The sequence below is a fragment of the Rhipicephalus sanguineus genome, chromosome 7 (assembly GCF_013339695.2).
Source record: "Rhipicephalus sanguineus isolate Rsan-2018 chromosome 7, BIME_Rsan_1.4, whole genome shotgun sequence".
Taxonomy (NCBI): Eukaryota; Metazoa; Arthropoda; class Arachnida; order Ixodida; family Ixodidae; genus Rhipicephalus; species Rhipicephalus sanguineus.
The window spans coordinates 132,876,246-132,883,801 of NC_051182.1; positions in this window are offsets into that span (position 1 = coordinate 132,876,246).

Genomic DNA, 7,556 nt, shown 5'->3' on the forward strand with positions numbered 1-7,556 from the left:
TATACTTTAGATTTAGGCGCACGTTAAAGAACCCCAAATGGTCGAAACTTCCGCAGCCCTCCCACTATGGCGTCCCTCATAATCATATCGTGGTTTGTGGACGTAAAACACCAACAATTAAAACAAATAAATGAAAAATTATGATTTGCGATAGTTATGAGTGCGATAGTTTTTATGTCCTCCTTTCCATTCCTACAGAAGTCTCAGTACACTTGGCCCCCGCCTCCCACCCCCACCTTCCTCCTATTTTAGCTCAGGAAGCAATTTTTTTTTAAACCGACAAACTACTTTTAAGAAGCCAGTTTGCTCCCCATAGAATACCTCGCTTTAAAATCTCTCTGCACTCCGAAGATTATGACTCGCTTAATTAACTATATTATGCTGCCCCCTTTCTTATTTGTTTTATTCGTGCACCCGCTGATCTTTTCGGATAAGAGGGATTCGTTCTGCGTCTTCCGGGGAGATGAATACGCCACGTGGCGAGGATTATAACGCTTAATCCGGAAAGACTCTTAAATCCACAAGCCCGACCTACATAAGTGGCGGATTAAGTCGAGAGATGTGCAGTTTGTTGTTTTTGTGAAATGCCGTCGAGCTGCAGGCAACTTTTATAGTGATGCCATGACCGCGGGTGAGACAGCTTTAATAGAAGTTCATTAAACTAATAGTACACGTTTACCTGGTGACTTCCAGAAAAGCATGTCTAATAACGTTTTGCACGGTTCATCTAATTTATTCTTAGGTACGCTCCAGTTGGGCTAAGCATTAATTTTCTCTCCACTGAACATGCTGGTGGATTCACATGACCCAATTAATAAAATTTTAATTAGTTTTGGCTTGGATATGGACGAAAAAGATTTCAAGCTCGCCGCACAACATGCCCCGTAACTTTTTTTTAACTGCACTTGTAATTATTGTTTTCCCCACTTCTTTCTGTAGTGCCTACGGGCCTTGAAAGTATCTTTAATAAATAATAAATAAATAAGTATGATTCGAAAGAACGACGGGGAAAAATCTCTTTACGGCCGTGAAGTTTGTTCTCTCGAAAATCTATTAGATCTTTAAAACTCTGCTCCAGCCCTATAGCTCCAAAGAATCTAGGTTTTTTTTTTCTTTCATATTACCGCAATGGGGGCACGACTCGCACTCGAAGTTTACCGCGGGAAAAACCGGGGCGTTTACCAGTAAAATTAGGGTAGGGCGGGGTAAAATGATACAAAAATTTGAAAATAGCGAATATTTTATTTTATTTTATTTCACTCATTAGCATAAAACATCAATGCAGGAACTTTCTTTTGGGTACAAGGTATGTGGTACATAAATATGGCAATGTTGCGTCTCTTCAAAAGTTTATTTTAAAAACAAACAAGAAATGCACCAGATGTCAGATGTCACAAACCTGCGGAGCAAAACGAGACGCTGGGTGAGGCAAAACGAGACAGTGTGAAAAAAAATTTATCTTTTGAGTTCTTGCAGTAGAAGCACTTCAAATTCACTCGGTTGGACCCCACACAGTCTTCATGAGCCCAGTCTTTGCGCACTCCACGCATTGAATCCAAACAAAACCCGACGTTGTGTTTCGGAGCTCCTGAAAGGCATTCAGTGCATTTTAACGCGATAGCGTTAAAGAGCTCGTATCGCAGAAATTCCGCCGACGGCGTCGGCGCCGTTCGTTGTGAGCGAAAAATCACCATCTTGTCCGTGACCGAAAAATCGAAAAAGCTGCAAATAAAATAAATAATAAAAATGTTGGGTCCGAGTGAGAATCGAACCCAGGCCGTCTGCGTGGCAAGCAGGTGTTCTACCACACAGCCACGCCTCTGCTTGGAGTTGCACTGAAACTAACTTTCATGCTTCCCAAAAATACGCGTCCTGTATACAGGTGTCACAGTACGAGATGTAATATCGCAGTAATATTGCGTGGTACAAGCGTACATTGCCATCGGGCGTGACACCATGTCTATATCATAACGACTTGGTGGTTTAAAGACAGCCACCCATTACAAAAGGCACGCAACTTCGAAAAAAGTTTCTCGCGCATAATTGCTCCTGGTTTAAAGCATGCTACCCATTACATAAGGCACACACCTTAGTGCGCGCATTCTGTTAAACACTCGTAGTGTTCGAAGTGCGCACTAGGGGCAGGATGTCACTATCGCGTTCCACTCTTAAAGGCGAACCTTAAGCGTCCCCCAATTTTTTCATGTTGTTTTCCTCCCAGGAAACTCTAGATGATTTTCTCTTGTACGTAAACAAAAAAATATTATATATAATGAGCCTAAATAAATGGTTCACTTAATAAGACGTTGTTTAAGGCAATTCAATGCGGTTTGTCGCGTTTTGCCCCTCTCTCATGCCCGAACTCAAAAAAATTTGCCCTTCGGCCCACGGCACCAAATGAACTAAACTTTTGGTGGCATGTAGCTAGTAGTATAAAGTAACAACATAAATAATTACGTTGTTGCACTGATGCCGGAGTAGCTTCATGCACGCATCCGAAAATTTGGCCGAGCAAAATTTCTCCCCTTTTTGGCGGGTCACGGACACACTGACATCAGCTGCGCAATTTTTCCCACGCGAACGCTGTGAGCAATCATCAACTTTTACACAAAAAACGTCGAAAACTGCCGGCACTTATCGATAAAATAGAAAAACAAAGAAAAGGTACTTTTTGTATTATCTGTAGAGGGCGGCAATGTCAAAATCTCGCGTTTTGCATCGCCTTACCCTGTATACTATGAGGTGACTTCTTTGTCCTACATTTCCTTAAACATCTTGTTTAACGCAAGAACACGAATAAAAACAGTAGGTTATCTTTATGTTCTATTAATGTTCCAATTTACATTACTGCCGGCTTCTTGGCCAGTCCCCCGTTGTGGGTATGAGCCAAATGCAAGGAACAAGCAAGCAAGCAAGTGTCCCTATATAGCGTCTGGAGAACTTTCGGTTCACTTGGGTAGACTCTAGAGCGACAAGAGTGTTCTGTAGGGGATATGTGCAATCTTGATGGCTCATACCCACAAGAAAAGAGTCCGCTCTTACAATGAACGCATTCAAATAATTTAAGCGCACCCGACGAGTTGTGCTGCGCTTAATTTTGCGTGGCCTTCGCAATCAATTCCGGCAGCGGGCCGTTGCGCTGCCGAAGTGGATCGCAGAGGCTAGGTAGAAACAAACGCGTGGTTGAGATCTGCTCCGACAGGTGCCGTAACGATCCGAGCCGTTCACAAGAAAACAGTCTGCTCTTTGAACTCATTCAGTTTTTATTAATTATCCTGACAGCTATTTGGCCTTTGCCTTTACGAAACTTATGCTCCGACATGTATATCCTATACCACTCGGTAAAAATAATTTAATGCGTCCCCTCCCCCCTCACCCCGTGCTCCCCTCTTCCGCCGCCCTTGAGCTGTTGCCGGTTTGCTATAGACACAGTAAATACAACGATAGACAAATAACACTAGCTTTAATCGGTGACAGTACGAAATCTATAAACAAAAACGTCCTAGCCGATGCGCAGCACCCCTGACGCAGCTGTAGCTTGGCCTTTTCATCCACGCCCGACTCTTACGAACTGTCACCACACACAGTGGCTTTCGCGAGCCGGCACACCGTCCGACAGCCACCCCAAACTGGCAGACGTGTGTCGTCGGAACTGGCCACAGAAGACCTGGCCGTCTAGCTGCGCCCTCGACGAGGCCGCGAGCAGCTTCGTTCGTCTTCGTCGTCGTCGTCCTCGGTGTGCCGTGAGACGACGAACCAGTACACGTCTTCTTTAATCCCACGAAGTACGCGCCGCCAGTCTACGAAGGGTGCCGGCGTGCTCGAGAGGTCGAGTGCAACACCGAGAAGAACCCGGCACGCAGGTCTTCCAGCAGGTCGACCTCCTTCGGCCAGGCTTCCTCCCGACGGCTGGCTCCTCGCGCATTTCCACGGACGACGACTGCGGCGGAATCGCTGAGCGCCTTCGGCTCCGGCGCCCGTTCAAGACGACTGCGTCCAACTCCAGCGACGACTTCGGGAGAGAATCCCCCGAACCCCTCCCTGTCCGGCCCGACGCTGCCGCCCGATGACGGTGGCGTAGCCGAGCTTCGCACTTGTCACTCGGCGTTCTCCCTGAAGTCGTCGTAGGTCCACCTCGACGCCGGGACAGCGAAGGTTCGGTCGGGTCTTCAGAACGGGCGCGCTGACGCTCATCTTGATCAGCTTCCTGTTGCATCGTCGTGAGAAGGGCGAAGAGTTCTGGAAGGTTTGCTCGCGTGTTGGACGACGGCGCAGGCGGCGCAGTGTCGGCACCTTGGCTGCTCTCGCCGAGACCCAAGAACGAAGTCTTCGCCTGGAGGCGTCTTCCCCTTCCTCCTCTTGTGGCACCTAGGAGCAGCGACGGTTGGCATGTCTCGGTCCTGGAGGTCGGGGCCTCGATGGAGCGCAGGCGAGGGCTTCGGTGGCGTTGGTACTTGCGGCCAGGTTCCGATGGCAGACGTCGTCGCGGAACGATTTGGCCACGAGGAGTTGGACACGGGGCTCGAGCACCACCACGCATCGCAGGATTCAGCAAGCGAATGGCTGTCAGGGCCTTGCTGGCGCATGGGGCACGAGGGCACGCACGCTCGCGGCAGCGGCCGGTACGTAGCCGCGAACGGCTTTCTCATCTTCGTCGAGAAACGCTGGCACGTTCTTGGTCTCTCCGTTCCGGTCGCTTAAACGAGCAGTTTGGTCTTTCTCTTCTGTCTGATAGCCACAGCGAAGGATTTCGTTACGATTTCACAGTGGTTTCTTTAATGTTGTATCAACAAAAGAAACGAGCCCTTGAAATTCCCTTCTTGCGTTCATTCATAGCGAGGGTTTCGTTCCAGCAGACATGATGCCTTCAGGCGGAATGCGAGAGCTTATTGTCAGCTGTCCGCTCGCTGAGAAACATCACGTGCTACATGACGCCAGCTGGCAAAAAAAAAAAAAATCCACACGTCGTGGCTACTAGCGACGCTGACCAACACTTCGAAATTAGCATGCACATAAGTTTCAAGCTTCAAGTTTCAAGTTTATTCAACAACGATGTTAGTTTATAGAAAACTGTGTACACGATTGGTAATACACAAGGAGCCCCAAAGACAGAAACTGTCAGGGGGGGGGGGCTCCCATATACATGATGTTAACGGAGGAAAAAACAAAATATACATAATTCAGTGGTATACGGTATCCTCGGTAAGAAAAAAAGGGACAGTGCGAAAAAATGAAAGCAAAAAATACATATATGCTTAACAAGGCAAAAGAGGAAAAAGGAAACTCTGAAGAACAAACAAACGGAAGTTACAATACAAAACATAAGGGTAATATAACATGTACCTATTGTTATCGCTACAATAAAAAAAAAATCATCCACTTTGCTTTCTTCACATTCAAAGCTTAATTACTACAATACAGTTAAAACAGTGCAATTAAAGTCCCCCATACACTCCTTCGCGTCATTATCTGATAGTTTTCATTCAGGTTGTATCGACAAAAGAAACGAGCCCTTAAAGTTCCCTGCATGCTTACGAAGGATTGTAGTTACTCGAACATTTTCTCCGCGGCTTGGCGTTCGCTACTTTCTTTGCCGAACATATTGGTGGATATTTAGAGGCAGCGTGTACTCCTTTGCTTATATATATATATATATATATATATATATATATATATATATAGAGAGAGAGAGAGAGAGAGAGAGTGAGAGAGAATGGAACAGCATACACGTAGGGAATATAACCAGGGGGTTTAGAGAGAGATGAGCGTAGACGAGTCACAGACCAAGTGCAACGCTTTTTTTTCCCTTCCCTTTTGTTGTGTTTGTATATTTTGATGAACATAATGTTGCGCGCTCATTAACGTTCTGTGACCGTGATCAACGAAATCAAAGTGTATGTTTAATGCAGTTGAACATCGTGCATCATTTTGTAAGGGCTAACTTCTATAGGTCCCCTGATCCGGCCTTAGTCTGGAACGTGTTTTAATTCATTACTCGTTTCCTTCTGTAGACTCTTACTCTAGGCAATGAACGACCAATTTCTTTTTCTCGATTTTTTTTTTCCTTGCGATGAAATTGATAAGGCACCGCTCTTATAATCCACTGTCTTGTTCTAGTGCAGCGAGGCCAGTTTTCCTCATTCTTATGCAGCCGTCGAACCCGACTATATAAAGAAAAAAGAATCTAATTGCTTTTTCGCTCGTTTTTCCTTTTGATTTTGTCTTGAAATTGCGCGTTTAATTCCGAAGGCGCGCCCAGAAAAGGCGTCGGACTGTCGCATGTGTCATGCGGTGCGTGAAGACTCGCTCGGAATAGTACATAGACTGCGAGCTCTGTCGTCTCCTCCTTTAAGGGCGCTTTTGCAGTAGCAGTGTGACTATAGAGCTCAAAATTCTCGAATACACACACATACAAATAATAAAAAGTCCTTGACGCATAAAATGCGCAGAATTTTTTAGTACTTGTGGTAACGCAAAGAGTTGCCGGGTACTTAACACGTTTCCATTCCGATAATTCCTGATGTCTGCGAGATCTTTGCGGAAATTTAACGAAACGTTTCAGTGGGTATTGTCTTCGGTAATCCGCAGGGCATTCCTCCGAGTGCCTCCGAGTGCAGGGGTGTAGGCAGAAGTGTTTTTCGGTGTATGGGGTTGGGGGGGGGGGGAGGAAGGGGGGAGGGGGAGGGGGAGGGGGGCGAGTTTGGCCACTCTTTATGCATGCTCGAGTCTGCGTTTGTACGTGTGCGTGTATATATACACATGCAAAATTTAGAAATCTTGGAGAGGGGAACGGATTTAACAATCCCCTCCCCCTCCGCTCCGGCTACGCTAACGGTAATTCGCTCTCGAAGTATGTTCCATTCGCGCATTTTATGCTTTCATTTGCGTTAAGCGTCGAAACGAACTTCTGAGGTGTACTGCTGCTAAAACAAGATGCAGAAATGAAAATTAATTTCCCGTTAATTTTTCAGTAGGGACGTGTCGTACAGAGATCCGAGTCATTTGTTGGCGCGAAGCGGATGCACCGTAATAAATGTGTATTATTGTATTGGCCAACGGATTTACCATCAGCACCCACCAGTCACACGAAGGGATACCGAAAGTTAACCAACAGCTACAGCCAACACCAGCTAACTTTAATCAATGCTGACATTGCGCTAGCAAATACGGCAGAAGTTACACAACACGCCTCAGACAAACGCGCGCACTTCATTCATTCATTCATTCATTCATTCATTCATTCATTCATTCATTCATTCATTCATTCATTCATTCATTCATTCATTTAATTAGCTCGCGGGCTCCCGAAGGAGTACTCCGTGAAGTTTGGAAGCAGGCACTGTTAGCAAAAGACAGACTATACAAAGTAATTATGCAACGTTAGAGACTAAATGTGAAAGAACGAGTGCCTAACGAAAAGAAGACGTAATAATTCAAGCAAAAATAAAAATAAAATGAATCTATACAACTTAACTGTAGATATTACTAAGGTGCTCAGCGTTAGACTTGATGAATTATGGAAATAAGATGTGCAAGCGCACTCTCAAGATGCAGGT